We start from the raw sequence: 16,890 nt of genomic DNA, 5'->3' as shown, positions 1-16,890 counted from the left end.
GTTGAATGAACCTCGCTTTCAAGGCTGGCGGCGTCAACGCATCGATACCGGGTGACTTCTATGTCAAACTGACCATAACTGAAAGTAAAGCCAGGACTATGCGCGAAACCTCACTCATAACCAGAAAGATAGTAAGGAGTAAAGAAAATACGCCCTTTTTTGGTGACCATAGGATTATTAAAAGAATAACTAATTTACATACCCACTTATGAAGCTGCAAATAACCAATGAAACACACTTGTATGGAAAAAAAATAGGAAGCTGAATTAGGCACTGAAATCACAAAAGAAATATGGGATTTATATATATGCCCAAGGAGTCTAAATAGTCAATTTGCTCATTGTACAAGGAAAAAACTTTCACAATTCTATCACGTTGATATTTCACTCCAGTAAGATGGAAAGCAATGTTTGGTTCCTCAGATGAATTCATGTGGGGAACATGGAATAATGTCTCATATGTGGTGGTACTGTCCCAAAACATGCACGTTCTGTTTCCGATTGCTTGGGGTGATGTCAAAGATTCTGGGTCTCTTTCCTCATTTGGATCGTTTGATCTTACTGCTTAGTTATTAAGGGAAGGACAGTAAATACCCCCTGACCATAAACTACTCAATGCCCAATTTGGGAAGCTCACTGACAAATTATGCTCTTCCTGGTCGATACTCTAGCAAACCACAGATTCCTCACCTTTTGAATATTGGCCCAGGAATCAGACTGGTACGGAAAGTCAAAAGTAGTACTTTCTGTGGCCGGTAGGTGGCACTGTGCTGCTCAGCACCAACACCATACTGCTCCAGGAGTGATAAGTGGGGCTGCGTATAAGTGCCACCCAGGCACGCTGACATTAGTTGGTTTTTAAAGCTTGTCCACGTCCTCAGGTGCAGAGCCTATTGGCAAATTGGCATGACCAGTGTGTAGATCTCTACTTTGAGACTTATATAGATGGAAAAAGAGATGGAGGTGGGAGTGTTGGTGAGCAATCTGTAGATAGATCGAGTATGCACCAGAAAGAGTGTTACCAAAGGCTAGTAAATTGTTTTCCTGATTAATAACTCTATCCTCAGATTAATCACCTTGTGATTAGATACCAACGTAGTATCCCCTACACTGGTGGATCTGTGGAATTGCTCAGACAATAAAACATTTCAAGACTGAAAGTGCAAAATGCTCATCCCAACAGACTTGACTATCATGGCAGTAGTGTTTTGTGAATGTGAGCAGTGATGCCAACATCGCAGCCTGCACGATACCCAAGAAAGACACGATCTGTGCTGCTGCGGTAGTAGCAACATTGGCTCGTGTGGAACAAGCCCTCAATCCTTCAGGTGGCGGTTTCTTAGCTAGCACGGAGCAAATTTTACTTTTAAAAGTTCTTTTTATTAAACAGATAAACAGTCCATCGTTACAATCAATATTAGGAAAAGAAAATAAACAGTTGGTACATTTGGCAGTTCCCAGAGCAAGGGTAAATTATTGCATACATTGGGGGAAGGGCTGTCAGCCCGGCAATTGTTTGTTGTGGGACGGTTGCCCTCCTTCTTCCCCAGGTTCATGTTGTTATTCCTCTAGGATCAATACTTTTCCCATTGTCCCCATATTTTGTCCAATTTTTTGGGCACCCTCTACTTTGGTAGACAACTCTTTCTGCTAAACAGGACCATTCCAGGTCTTGTTTCCAACTAGTGAGCTTTGCTTGTTCACGTGCCCCCATAACCTTGCTATGTTGCACTTCACCACCCCTGAGGCTAGTATTAGCCAGGTTTTGTTGTGTGAGGGCCACCTGATCTCATCTGTGACGCCTAGTGAGTGCCAACGAGCGTCCAGGGGTATGTGTAGATCCAACACCCCTGACATCACTCAAGTCCAGTAGTTTTGGATATCGGGGCATTCCCAAATAATATGAAAGAAGGTGCCCGTCCCAAAACACCCTCTGGTGCAATGATCCGAGTCGGATCAGCCCAGTTTGTGATAGAGCGTTCGAGGAGTATACTATCTGTGTAGAACTCTAAGTTGGATCAATCTAAATCTTGCCCGTATGGCAACCTCTCTGGGGCTTTGGGTGGCTTCCTGCCAATCGCCGTCTTCCTATAGTCCCAGGTCTGATTTCCAAACTGCTCTCAATGGGCCTAGGGGGTCGGGAAGGTTGTTCATTATCTTAGTTAGTGAGTCAGTGATGTCGCTTTGTCTATCATAGGGTCAAGCAACAATCGGTCCTCTAGGGGGGAGTAGTCGGGTAGGGATTCCCCGTCTGATATGTAGCGGCGTAGGGGATATCTCAGTTGTAAGTAGCGGAATCGTTCTGTGTTGGCCATTTGGTACTAAGTCTGGAGTTCGTCAAAAGTGGGTAGTCTCCCACCCGCTGCACGTCTCCGAGGGTGTCAAAGCCGATTAGGCTCCATCTACGGAAGCCCTGCAGGCGCCCTACATCACTCAATACATCACTCTCCCAGAGTTGTGTGTGTTGAGTAAGTCTTGAGTCCCATCCCAGCAGCTTATTAGCTCCGCGTCATGCTCGAGCTACCTCGAGCGTGTGGGCCAGTAGTGGCCTCTCCTGTTGCCTGCGGTAGAGGGCCGCCAGGTGTCCTCAATTCCCCATCACATGTCAGTCGACCCTTTATGCCGGCTCAGCTGGTGCCGCGAAGACCCAGCCTTTGACATTGACCAACTGGCCTGCTAGGTAATTTCGGATGCCTGGGACCGCCAGTCCGCCCTCATATTCCCCGCGCTGTAGTTTGTGCAGTGCTATGCGTGATTTGCCGCCCACCCAGAGAAGATTGCGTTGTTCCTCTTCGATGGCCCTGAAAAGGTGTCTGGGATTCTGTAGAGCATAGAGTAGTCGCGGTAAGGCCATCATCTTAAATAGCACTACAGTTAGGTTTAACAATTCCTCAGCTGTCATTGTAATCCATATGCCCAGGTATTTACATTTGTCGTGTTGCGTCAGGGCCGCACAGTACATCGTGATTGGTGGGAGTTCGCCCTCCAGAGTGAAGATGAGAGATTTGTCCCAGTTTATCTGATCTCCAGAGTAGGTGCCAAAGAGTCGGAGTATGTTTATGAGTCTGTGGAACGTGTGTTTAGGCGCTCAGAGTAGTATGTCATTGGCATACGAGATACTTTCTTCCCATCACCCCTCCAATGTCTATGCCCCAGATTAAGGGATCTCCTCTGACCCATGCCGCTAGTGGTTCCAGAGCTAGCGCGAATAAGATTGGGGATAGTGGACACCCCTGTCTCATGCCCCGGTGAAGTGCAAAAGTTCTTGAGGTCGACCCGTTTACTCGGGCTTTCGGGTTCTGATACAGGAGGCGGACCCATGCGCAGAAGCTCTGTCCAAGGTCCAACCTGTGCAACACCGCATTAAGATAGGGCCATTCAATGCTATCGAATGCCATTCGGGCATCCAGTGACATTAGAACAGCGGGTATAGGTGGATGCACCGTTGTGGCGTGCATTACTCCATATAGACTTCTGAGATTAAGTCTGGTGCTTCTGTGGAGTATACATCCAGACTGGTCTGGGTGTATTAAGGTGGAAATTATAGGGATGAGTTGGTTTGCTAACATCTTCGCCAAGACTTTAGTTCGAAGTTGAGAAGGGAGATATGCCGATAGGAGCCACATTGGTCCTTGGGCTTGCCCTTCTTTGGGATGACTACTATCGTGGCCAACCGCAGGTCCTCGGGTAAACATCCCTCTTGCAGTACGGCTTGGAACATATCACGTATCGGTGATATGTTCCACCAACATACCCCCAATGCTATGCATTTTAAAAGTTGTGCACGTAGCCCATTCGGGCTGGCCGCCTTCCCGGATTGTAAGTGCTAAATTGCCCCCTCTACTTCCTTTGTCAGATCTCGATCGAGATCATCTGTCTTCTCTTGAAAGAGTCGGCACGGAAATATCTCTGAGCAGCTCTCCACTCTCGTCCTCAGATCTAGTGGTTGCTGACCGATAGAGCGTCTCATAGTAGGATGCAAATGCCTCTGCTGTGTCTGCTCCTGACCCATGCCTTGTGCCATCCGTCCGCACCAATCTCCGCGACCCAGTTACGCTTTTTATCTCTCTTGTATAGCCATGTGCTGAGCTTGTTGGCCTTATCCCCTAGATAATACAGCCGCCTCTGTGTGGCTTTTGCATGGTGTTATGCTGCCTCTTCCTCTAGGTCCCTAAGTTCTTTTTGCTTATTGTGTATTGTGTGCCTCAACCCGCGGGCCCCTGACTCGTCACCCTGCGTCAAATTTTCTAGTGTCTAGATCTCATGTTCTAGCTTGTTGCACCTGGAGCGCCTCTCTTTCCTGGAACCCCCTATAGGTGCCTGTACGTATCCCCTGGCCACTGCTTTATATGCCTCCCATAGGGTGCAATGTGAGTCAACCGATCCAGTGTTTTAATAAAAATATTGCTGTGTTTGAAGTCTGAATTTGTCTTGAAACTCTGTTGTGAAAGTGCCAGGGTGCTATACGTAGCGACGCAGTATGGTCCCCGGTCGGGCCTCCGAGTAGAGCCTCCACCGGTGAATGGTCAGAAATGCCTTTGGCTTTTGTGTTGTATCCCGCCAAAGAGTCCCATATTTATGCATTTCATGAAGAGATAATCCAAGCGCGACCTGCTGCCGTGTGCAGCGGAAATATGGGTACTGTCTACTGGTCGTGTTGTGCAATCTCCACAGGTCTGACAAACCCAGTGCCCTCGCAAATACCCGCAGGGACTACTCCCCCTACCCAGGCCGAAGCCATTGTCCTATCCAGTTTGTGTGACATTACCGCATTCATGTCCACCCTCAGGCTGAGCACCCAGAGAGGCATGTCTAGCAGTATTTTGCTTAGCTCAGGGAAGGTTTCTGCATGCAGCTTTGGTGGAATGTATGTTGAACATAAGTTGAGGGTTTGCCCTTCCCATGTCCCAGTCAGAAGTACAATTCTACCCAGAGGGTCCCGTCTGATGCGGCCCTGCACCAGAGGCACTGAGTTTTAAACCAAGAACGCCACCCCCAGAGATCGTGTTGTGAAGCCTGCATGAGCCACTAGAGTGTACCCATATCTGTTGAGCGCTAGGTAGTGGTTACCTCGTAAGTGTGTCTCCTGGAGAAGGACCAGGTCAGGGGAGTGTCTACGTAAGTATTGCAGGACCAAAGTCTGCTTAATTTTGTCCCCCAGGCCATTCACGTTCCATGTCAGGACTTTCAGTGTAGTCAGGTGCATGGTGCTTAGCATGGGTTACCAAACCCTTGCTAGGTTAACGGAAAAACAGAGATTTCAGACAGTGATGGGTGCCACACCAAGCCACAAACAAGATCCAGCTCCAGGCATACACTGATATCATAGATGGGTGCCTGAATCAGAACAATGACTTCAGGAGGAAAAATCGAAGGAGACTAACTACTTAAGCTCATTTTTCACATATGGAGGTGCAGAGTGCAGCAGCCTGGGTGCAGGACCGTACCCTATTGCTGCAACAGTAGATCATCCCAAAGAGGCAACTTAACCGGAGGATAGGTGCTTACAGGTGCTTGTGCTTTTAAGTTCTGAATACCACACCCTTATAGCACATTCCAGAGCCACCAGGATGGATTGGTCCTATTCGATCTTGATTTTCTTTAGAATTCGAGCAAAGGGAGGCAGAGGCTGAAATACATCGAGTAGTCCCGAGTTAAACTCTAAGCAATATGTATCTGTGAGAGAACCTTCTTGTGAACTCTAGTACACGAAAATGTTGACAATGAATGTTGAATATAAGTTGAGGGTTTGATCTTCCCAGGTCCCAGTCAGAGCCACGATTCTACCCAGAGGGCCCTGCCAGATGCGGCCCTGCACCAGAGGCCTGAGTTTTTAACCAAGAACCCCACCCCCATTGATCGTGTCGTGAAGCCTGCATGAGCCACTAGAGTGTACCCATATCTGTTGAGCGCTTGGTAGAGGTTACCTCTTAAGTGTGTCTCCTGGAGAAGGACCAGGTCAGGGGAGTGTTTACGTAAGTATTGCAGGACCATAGTCTGCTTAATCTTGTCCCCCAGGCCATTCACGTTCCATGTCAGGACTTTCAGTGTAGTCAGGTGCATGGTGTCGGAGTTTCCATTCCCTTCGCCCTGCCCAACCCCCCCCCCCCCTCAACTGCCGCTCGAGGTGACTTGTCTGCAAGGATGGGTCAGTATGTAAATAGTATGCAATTTTCAACAAACATAACCTTGTAATTAGTAAACTAGTCCCCCTTGTATTTACCCCCCTCCCTGAATTGTAAGTGTAGAACTACCACTTCCCCAATTTGCAGAGCGCCTGTCGCCCCATAAGAACCAAATCAACAACTTGGGGTTGGCTGACTCCGCCGCTCGTGTAAATGCGGCCGCCCTCCTGCCCTTATTGCCTCAGTTAGATAAGTAAACATAGTAATTGGTGACCAATTCCTGGACCCCACTTCAGTACCTTGTGCAGGCCATCAGTGGAGACCCAATAACTTGTTAAGGTCCCCTGGTGCCCCTCTCACCTTCCAGGTTAGGCACGATTGCCCATTTTTTTTCTGCTGTTCGGGGCTTTTTCGTGCTCCCCCCCTCCCCCACCGCCTCAACTGGGCGACACCCGGGTGCCAGTTCCAGAAAGAGTGTTCGTTTCTGTCTCGTCATTATGGATCCCCCCAGGGGGGCAGCACACCCGATCCTCATGTCTCCGTTGTCGATTGGGGTTCTAGCCTCCTTCAAGCCATTCCCAGACTTCATCAGCTGTTGTAAACTACCAGGATTTGTCATTGTCAAGGACTCTGAGCTTGGCTGGGAACAACATCATATATTGGAGGTTTTTTGTTTGCAGGGTTCTTTTGACCTCATCGAAGTTGCGGCGTTGCCGTTGGACCATGAGTGTAAAGTCCGGGAAGAACCGGATCAACGCATTATCGTAGAGTAGGTCACCCTTCGTGCGGGCAGTTTGCGGGATTATGCCACGATCTCGGAAGTTGAGGATCCGTGCGATTATGGTCTGCGGAGGGGCTCCCGGTTTTGGCTGTGGCATCGGCACTCTGTGCGCCCTTTTCACAGAAAAGAAGTTCGACAGGCGTTTAGGCTGGAGGTGATAGAGTATGTGCTCTTTCACGAATAGTCCTGTGACTGGGCCCTCTTCTCCCTCTGGCACACCCACCAACTTCATGTTGTTCCTTCGGGCTCGCCCCTCCTTGTCATCAAGCTTTGCCATCATTACTTATTGTTGGTGCGTGAGTCGCTGTATCCGCTCGTCCATCTTTTTGGTGGTGGCTTGCAGTTCGGTGATATTTGCATCTGCACCGCTATTTTCCTCGAGATCTTGTTCAGATCCGCTCTCAGAAGATTCACTTCAATTGTGACCTTGTCTGTTTTGGACTCCAGGGTAATCCCCAGTTCCTGGATCGCCGTCATGATGGCCCCCAATGAGGGTTCCTGGGTTCCATGTGCCGTTGCCCCTCCAGCCATGGCCGCCGTGGGCACTGTGTATTTGTCTAGTTTATTGGCCTGGGGCAGCGGGCGCCCATTGGGAGCATTTTGGTTTTTCCCTCAGAAGTAGGAGGGGGAGGGGTGCTTCAGCTTCGCAGTATAGACTGTCGCTTTTGAGTTCCCTATCAATTTCTTGGTTCTCTCTATTCCGGGCTTCTACCACCGCTGTGAGCCCGGTTAGGGGTAGGCTCCTGTGAGTCCCTGGATCTGCATGGTGGCGGCTTTAGCCTCTGTGGCTTTTGTGTTTCCCACCTTCCTCTCGCTTGGAGGTCCACTCTTGTTTGCTATGTCGCTGTCATTCACCTCAGTGTCTCTCCCGTTCCCTCAGCTTCCTTTACTTATCCATCTGGGACGCACAGGCATCGATCACGAGGGTGCCCACCGGGGGTCTGTAGAGTCTGATGAGGGTCCCTCTGTGCTAGGGTAAAGTCCTCCATTGCAACTCAACTGCAATCCCTACTGTGGCCCCCTTATTGCAGCTCAGGGACCTCTGGTTATTCAGGGCCTGATACGTGACTGTTTTCGGTGCAGGATTGGCAGCCTTTGCGGCCGTTCACTAGCCACCAGTCGGCTCTTCTCACAGCGCACTCCCGAGGCAGCCCGGGTCGCCCGCCCCCTCAGGTGCCTCCGCTGCAGCGTTCGCGGGGGGGAGGAGGGGAAGAGATGGGGGAGAATCAGCAGTGAAATCAGGTGTCTTTTTCTGAATATCCTCCCTTCGGGGGTGGGATCCACAGAGCCGAAAATGTGGCCCGCAGCCTCCGCCCCCAAGGGAGGGCTCTTGCGCAGCCCCGCCCCAGATCTTGTCGCAGGCCTCACCAGACAATCTGGAGAGCTATTCAGGGCCCATTCGTCTCCGACTCCGGGCCCTCTTACAGTGCAGCCGGCCCGGTACCTCCAGCCCCAGTCAATCTCAGCAGGGCTTCTCCCTTCACGCGCACTACGAGCCGCTCTGCAGTCCCTCAGGCTCAGTGTCGGTAGGTCTCCCAGGGGCACCGAACATAGCCCTACTTCAGTCCAGCTCGATGCCTCCCCTCAGGATGGGCTCTCTGGCAGTCTTTCGAGAGCTGGGTCAGCAGGACAGTGCCGGATTTTATTGAGGACGAGGGGGCTGCCGCAGAGTTCTCTGGCTATGCTGCCATCTTGGCTGATTCCAAGACCCCCTCGCAAGTAGAAGATTTTAATGCAGAGGACTATCAAATTAGAGATGGTTCCTTTCTGCACTGCATTGCCCTTCTTTGCTCTGGAGAAGCCCACAAAGAGTTGAACGTCCACCTGATGGTCCTTGGTACAATCAATGTAGAAACTGAGGGCTCTCTTATGGTCTAAATGATAGAGTCTCTCCTCCTCTGCCAAGGCAGGGCAAAAAACTCAGAAGGTAATGGCCTGCCTGACATGAAAAGGCATAACTACTTTAGATGGAAATGCAGATAAAGTTCTCAATACCCATTTGTCTGGTAAGGATGTTGTGTAAGGCGGCTTGATAGAAAGAGCCTGCAGTTCACTCACGCACTGAATGAGGTGACATGACCACGATGAGAAAGAGAGTTTTCATTGTCAAGAGATGTAGGATAGCTGTAAATTGTTCCAAATGGGGTACACATTAGAAAAGGGAGAACCAAATTCAAGTCCCACTGTGCTGTAAATCTTTAAGAAATATTATTACAACAGGTAATTTAAACACAATAGGCTGATCTGCAATTCAAAAAAGCTGACAAATTCTTCGTTAGTCTGGGGGCGGCATGTACCACACGCGCGTTGGTGACATGGTGTAGATTGGGCATGTCTCATGGCGAGAGTAGAGCTGCAGTCTGGACCATACCTGCTGATGTTGTTGGGCTGGTTGTGCGATGGGGTGTGGGGTGGTGGGGGGGGGTGGTTTGTTCAATTGGGCCGTATTTTATATGCATGGCCCTTCTGTATTCTTCTTTTGTTATTATATGGAAAAACTGTCAATGTCAAGATGTGATTCATTGATGCTACGGATGTCTCTGGGGTACAGAGCTCCGCTGATTGTGCGTTTGACTAATAAAATTTGTTCACAAAAAAAAAAAGTTGAAAAAGCTGACGAATACCTTTTACCAGACCCTTGCTAGGTTATCGGAAAAACAAATATTTCAGACAGCGATGGATGCCGTACCAAGCCACAAACAAGATCCAGCTCCAGGCAAACAATGATTTCATAGATGGGTGCCTGAATCAGAACAATGACTTCAGGAGGAAAAATCGAAGGAGACTAACTACTTAAGCTCATTTTCCACACATGGAGGTGCAGCAGCCTGGGTGCAGGACCTTACCCTATTGCTGCAACAGTAGATCCTTCCAAAGAGGCAACTTAACCGGAGGATAGGTGCTTACAGGTGCTTGTGCTTTTAAGTTCTGAATACCACACCCTTATAGCTTAATCCAGAGCCACCAGGATGAATTGGTCCTATTCGATCTTGATTTTCTTTAGAATTCGAGCAAAGAGGGGTAGAGGCTGAAATACATTGAGTAGTCCTGAGTTAAACTCTAAGCAATATGTATGTGTGAAAGAGAGAACCTTCTTGTGAACTCTAGTGCACCAAACTTTTGACAACGCATAATTTTGGCAGTAGCGAAAATATAGAACAATGGTTTTACCCATTTCTGGACAACACCCTGAGCCACCTCCGAGTATAACTGCCATTCATGATCTGCTAGGTGCAAAGGTTTGGACTGATGCTGCTGGTTTTTCGAATCTGAAAGTGCACTGAGGCTTTCTAACCAGACCTCAGTGCCTGTGCCCTGATCTTAAACCATGTATAGTTTATTACCTTGTTCTCAATTTACATAAGCTAATTTGCTTTAAGTTCCTAGTATATGGTACCCAGGGCCTGAAAGTTACCCCAGGGACTGCAGCACGGATTGTGCCACCCTGGATTTGACAAGAGTAAAACATGACTCCTAGTCTGCCACTGAAAACTGGAATGGCAGTTTTAGGTTTAAATCTTTTTATTATTATTATTGAATAATGCAAGAGACAAACGACCAGGAACGAGCCACGCAGGGCCCACCAAGTCTGCTAGGAGATGTTCTGAAAATATGAAAACGACACATACCAAATACCTTCCAAGCCGCCACCCAAGAGAAAGAAAGGAAAGAAAGGGAAGACAGACCTAAGAGGAGTCACCCCCTACCACCCCCGATCCATTATTTCAGAACATCGCCACATGGAGCGTATTGTCGTGCATGGGGCTACTACAAACTATGTGGTGGGGTCCGGTGCGGTGAGGTGCAAGAGATGCAGATATTTCGGACAGTAGAGCTCTCTGAATTCTGGGGCCAACAAGGTGAGGAACGGCTACCAAAGATCGCCAAAGATCGCCAAAGGAAGAGCCCTTCCCAGCCAGGGTAAGAAAAATCTTTTCCATGCCTAGTACGGGCCACAATCGCTAGTACCACCCACTGTGTGCGGGGATGCGGGGGGTCCTCCAGTGTATCAATATGTTTTGAATGGCTGTGCCTAGGGCTATAGCTATCTGTTTCCCCCGTCTAGATTTCAGGGGGTAAGTGAGCGGGTTTGGCACCCCCAGCAGGACATACGCAGGGAGTCTAGGGAGTTCTGTGTCTAGGTGTTGTTGACCTCGTCAAGGACGTGCGTCCAGTAAGTCTGGAGATGTTCGCAGTCCCATAAAAGGGGAATCAGCGTGCCCCTCCTCCCATACCCTCTCCAATAGTCAGGACTCTGTGTGGACTTGGTGTAATCGTTCCGGGGTATAGTACCAGTATTATACAAGCTTGGTGAATGTTTCGGTGAGACCGACGTGGGTCGCTGTGTGGTGCGCCCTTTGGCATGCTCCCTCCCATGCCTTGTAGCTCAGATTCCGTCCCAGGTCTCTCTCCCAGCATCGAGTCCAGCATGATAGGGAATGGCAGTTTTAAACTGCTAACTCGACTTTGCTGTTTAAAGTCATGGCAAAGCCAAGTCTCCCCTTTTCAAAATACATAAGCCACCCCTAAGGCAGGCCCAGCGATAATCAAGGCAGAGTGTTTTTACATGTTCCAACAGTAAAAACCCACAATTGTTGTTTTTACAGTGGGAGAGGTTAGTAGCCCCAATGGCGAGTGCAGAGTGGCAGACTGCCATAGCAGTCCTACTAACTTTTGACTGGGACTACTAAAGTTGATACTATAAGGTATCAATCTCCTTGTTACATTAAGCCCAAATTAATGGGCAACTCGAAATTAATGTAAATTGTTGCAGTGTGCACCATTTACAAAATTGCCACTTTATTGCCCTAAACCCAGTGTGCCCGTCCACAGCTGCACACAGGGTTTCTCCTTAGGACAACTTTCTGCCCTCCTGGGGAGATGTGAAAACAACTCCCAGTAAAAAAGACAATAGCAGCCTGCACGGGGGGAGAGATGTTACCTCTCCCTGGCAGGAAGCCACACAGTGTTGTCCCAAAAGGCGAGATTCATTGGTGAAGCTGACTTTGAAGAGCAAACGGAGAACACTTGGGAGAGGGCCTGCCCCATTGTGGAGGTAGACAGTTTTACAAAGGTGTGTAGCCAACTTGGTAGCCACACCTCTGGGTTGGGCTAGGGAGCTCTAAATACCTAGAGAGGGGTCCTGCCATGTTGGAAGTGGGCAGAATGGAGCATCCTGGGATAACCAGATGCCACATTTCGGAGGATGGGGTCATCAGGAAGGAGGGATCTTGGTAGCCCATTGACCACCAACCGCATCGATCCCTGAGGGCATTTTATGACGATAAAAGGAGTACCCCTGGCCGCCAGAACTTACATCCCAAAAGACTGGAAGAAAGGACCGAAGGAGGACTGTCCTGCTGCACCAAGGACCCAGCGAAGAGGGGCTGCACTGGCATGGTCTGCAACTGCTGAGCCGCGTGGCTAGCAAAAGAGAAGGCACTATGCCTGTGTCTTGCTCATGGAGAACTTGTCGCCAGAGCCCAGCCGAAGCAAAAGACTCCAAGGGTCAGTTGCTTGACCTGCTGTTCGCAGTACAGGGCCGTGCAGCACCAGAGAACAGGACCTGGTGATCAAAGTTGCACCCCAGTCTGCTGGACCCAGGATAGTCGTCAGAGTGCAGCTTGGTCACCCAGAAGGCGAGTTATCATCCAAGGAAGGATTCCACTGTGACTGCGATATCAAGTGACTGGTAGTCCAGTGGCACCGGAACATCTGCCAGGACCGAGAGGACTTCGCGAAACGTCCACCCCTGTAGCCAGGACCACCTCACCTAGCTCATGGACCGAGGTATAGGCGCAGGAAGACTACCATTGACCGCATCACATCTACAGCATCTTTTAGCATCTTCTGCATCTTCGATCCCTTGGATCTGAATCACTTCCATAAGAACCTACAGCAAAGGGATACAAGTGCCTGAGACTCCCTGAAGACTGCTTCTGTCTCAGAGGTAACTGTTTCTGTGGACCCTGCTGGTCCCCGTAACTGGCTTTCTGCTGGAGTTGGTCACCTAAAGTAACTTAAAGTAATCACATTGATACTTACCTGCATTTTTCTTGATAAAAAGGTTCAAATTTTCAAATTTGTTGAATTTGCCATTGCCTGTTTACAGTTAAGTGAAAAAGTTAATATGTACTATACCATGTAACTGCTGCATCTCCAGAACCCTTTGGTGGATCTTTTTCGCTGTGATGTCTATTTTTATAAATGGGTGTCAGATTTCTTCGTGTCTTGTGGATTTCTCCTTCAATTGGTTTGGAGCTATTTAAAGGCTTTACACTTGTTCCTTTGCGTAGGCTTTGATGCTGAGCTCCCCAGGGATGAGCAAAAGGGTTGAAAAAACGAAACTTACGGGTCCTAAAGGGATTGGTAAGTGCATTACATGGTGAGGTTGCACAAGCATAACATATAATAAAGCACATTTCCTCACAGGTAGATACTGGGTTTCTCCACCCTCTCATTTAGAAACCCAGCCAGGTGGTTCTCATCCAGAAAAGTACCCCGATGAGTCATCCATTTCCTGGGGCACAGAGCCTCCTGGCACAGGACCCAAGACCCCAAATCGCCCTGCTTTTTGCAGTAGTGTTGTCTGTAAGAACTTTTACTAGCCATTGCAGTCATGCTAACTTCTGACTGGGACTTCTAAAGTTGATTCTATAAGGTATCAATCTCCTTGTTACATTAAGCCTGTCTTAATGGCCAACTCGAAATTAATGTGAATGGTTGCAGTGTGCACCATTTACAAAGTTGCCACTTTATTGCCCTAAATCCCCTGTGCCCATCCACAGCTGCACACAGGGTTCCGACTTAAGACAACTTTCTGCCCTCCTGGGGAGACGTGAAAATAACTCCTAGATAAAAAGACAATAGCAGCCTGCACGGGGGAAAGGTGTTACTTCTCCCTGGCAGGAAACCACAGAGTGTTGTCCGAAAAGGTGAGCTTCATTGGTGAAGCTGACTTTGAAGAGCAAATGGGGAACACTTGGGAGAGGGGCTGCCCCATTGTTCAGTTAGACAGGCTGGCACTTGGGAAGGGGAAACCATATGCCAAACCAGTTTTACAGAGGCTTGTAGCCAACTTGGTAGGCACACCTCTGGGTTGGGCTAGGGAGCTCTGAATACCTAGAGAGGGGTTCTGCCATGTTGGCAGTGGGCAGAATGGAGCTTCCTGGGATAACCAGATGCCACATTTCGCAGGATGTGGTCATCAGGAAGGAGGGAACCTGGTAGCCCATTGACCACCAACCGCATCTGTCCGGGAGGACATTTTTTGACGATAAAAGGAGCACCCCTGGCCGCCAGAACTCACATCTCAACAGACTGGAAGAAAGGACCAAAGAAAGACTGTCCTGCTGCACCAAGGAGCTGGAGAAGAGGGGCTGCACTGGCATGGACTGCAACTGCTGAACCGTGTGGCTGGCAAAGGGAAGGCACTATGTCCTGCTCATGGAGAATTCGTCGCCATAACCCAGCCGAAGCAAGAGACTCCAAGGGTCATTCGCTTGACCTGCTCTTTGCAGTACAGGGCAGTGCAGCACCAGAGAACAGGATCCGGCGCTCAAAGTTGCATCAGAGTCTGCTGGACCCAGGAGAGTCGTCAGAGTGCAGCTTGGTCACCCAGATGGCGAGTTATCATCCAAGGAAGGATTCCACTGTGACTGCGATATCAGGTGACTGCTAGTCCAGTGGCGACAGAACTTCTACCAGGACCGAGAGGACTTCGAGAAATGTCCACACTTGTAGCCAGGACAACCTCACCTAGCTCATGGACCGAGGAGTAGCCACAGGAAGACCACAATTAACCGCATCGCATCTACAGCATCTTTTAGCATCTTTGGCATCCTATATCCCTTTTGCATCTGGTCTACTTCCATAAGAACCTACAGCAAAGGAATAAAAGTGGCTGAGACTCCCTGAAGACTGCTTCTGTCTCTGAGGTAACTGTTTCTGTGGACCCTGCTGGTCCCCGTGACTGGCTTTCTACTGGAGATGGTCACCTAAAGTAACTCAAAGTAATCACATTGATACTTGCCTACATTTTTCTTGAAAAAGTTTCGAAGTTTCTAATTTGCTGAATTCGCCAATTCTTGTTCGCAGTTAAGTGAGAAAGTCAATATTTACTATACCTAGTAATTGCTGTATTGCCAGAACCCTTTGGTGGCTCTTTTTTGCTGTGATTTCTAAAAATATAGTCTATTTTTATAAGTGGGTGTCAGATTTCTTTCTGTCTTGTGGATTTCTGCTTTAATTGTTTTGGAGCTGTTTAAATACTTTACACCTGTTCCTTTGCGTAGGCCTTGATGCTGAGCTACTCAGGGCTGAGCAAGAGGGTTTAAAAACAAAACCTACTGGTCCTAAAGGGGTTGGTACGTGCATTACATGTGAGGTTGCACTACCATAACACATAATAAGGAAAATGCTACTTACCTGTATGCATCTGTTCTTAGCATGTAGAGCTGCAGATCCACGTACTTGAGCATAGATCGCCATCTGGTGTTGGGCCCGGATGTTTGCACTTGTTTTTGTCTTAGAAAAGTCTTTGGAAGTCACAAGATAGGTGACTCCTCCTCTGGATGATAGTACGCATGCACATCGGCTCCATCTTCAGATTGTTTTTTTGCCAGCAGGGAAATGATGGAGTTTTGTGAGAAACAGAAAAAGATGCCCATGTGTGCTGTATCTAAATAAGATAATACTGGAACAGATAAAGGTAGCCGGGGAGGAGGGTGGGCGTATGTGGATCTGCAGCTCTACATGCCAAGAACAGATGCATACTGGTAAGTTTGAGGCATATGAGCTGCAGATCACATACTTGAGCATAGATTATATAGCAGTACTCCTCCTTAGCAGTGACCACCAGTATCTGTTGCAGTAGTTTGAAATAGTGTTTTGAGTACAGCCTGGCCTACACTAGCTTGTTGTTGCATTTGCACATCTACACAATAATGTTTTGTGAATGTGTGCGGTGTAGACCATGTAGCTGCTTTGCAGATGTCATCTAAGGGAATGTTCCTTAAAAATGCCATGGAAGCCCGTAGCTTTCTGGTAGAGTGGGCTTTAGGAGGAATGGATAATGTGCGTTTTGCTTTGTGATTGCAAATTTGTATGCATTTGACGATCCATCTTGCAATGCCAGATTTTGATATGGGATTGCCTTTATGTGGTGGTGAGCAGGGCCTGACTGGGAACCAAAACCGGCCCTGGCAAAGTGCTGCCCCCCCCACCCCGTGGGGGTGCAGCCGAGCTCTTTGCCAGGGCCGATTTATGCTGCAAAAACGGCCCTGTAACAAAAACGGCCCCCAGGGGCCCAAAACTGGCCCCCACCCCTGCGGCACACCGGAGGATTGCCCGGTGCCCACTACGGCCAGTCCGGCCCTGGTGGTGAGAAGGATACGAAAAGCTGTTTTGCTTTGCAAAACGGCTTTGTTTTTTCAATATAATAAAGGAGTTCTCTTTTTACATCTAGAGTATGAAGAGCTCTTTCTGCGACTGACTGTGGTTGCGAGAAGAATATTGGCAGCTCTACAGACTGATTGAGATGAAATGGAGAAATGACTTTAGGGAGGAATTTGGGATTTATCCTGAGGACCACTTTGTTCTGATGGAGTTGAAAAAATGGTTCTTGAATAGTTAATAAAAGACACATAATAGTTAGTGCCTGTAATTCACAGACTCTTCTAAGGGAAGTAATGGCTACAAGGAAAGCGACTTTCCATGTAAGAAACTGCAACTCGCATTTATGAAGAGGTTCAAATGGGGGGCCCATTAATCTTGTGAGAACAATATTTAAGTTGCACACTGGTGAGTGTGGTATCCTTGGAGGAATTATTCTTTTGAGGCCTTCCATAAATGCTTTGATGACCGGTACTGTGAACAGTGATAGATGTTGTCTATTCTGTAAGTAGGCTGCTATTGCAGCGAGGTGTAACCTAATAGATGTAACATATGATGTGTTGAATAGACACATCTAATGGATTGACATTGT

At 48.5% G+C, this 16,890-nt stretch overlaps 1 protein-coding gene across 8 annotated transcripts in view; it reads right to left on the bottom strand.

Annotated features, from left to right (window-relative positions):
• CABIN1 (calcineurin binding protein 1) overlaps positions 1 to 16,890 on the bottom strand; it is a 1,566,474-nt gene that overhangs the window by 845,775 nt on the left and 703,809 nt on the right. The gene's annotated exons all lie outside the window — the stretch shown is intronic.

This window comes from Triturus cristatus, chromosome 11, assembly GCF_964204655.1.
Source record: "Triturus cristatus chromosome 11, aTriCri1.1, whole genome shotgun sequence".
Taxonomy (NCBI): Eukaryota; Metazoa; Chordata; class Amphibia; order Caudata; family Salamandridae; genus Triturus; species Triturus cristatus.
The sequence above is the reverse complement of the archived record's forward strand: the minus strand, read 5'-3'. Positions and strand labels throughout refer to the sequence as shown.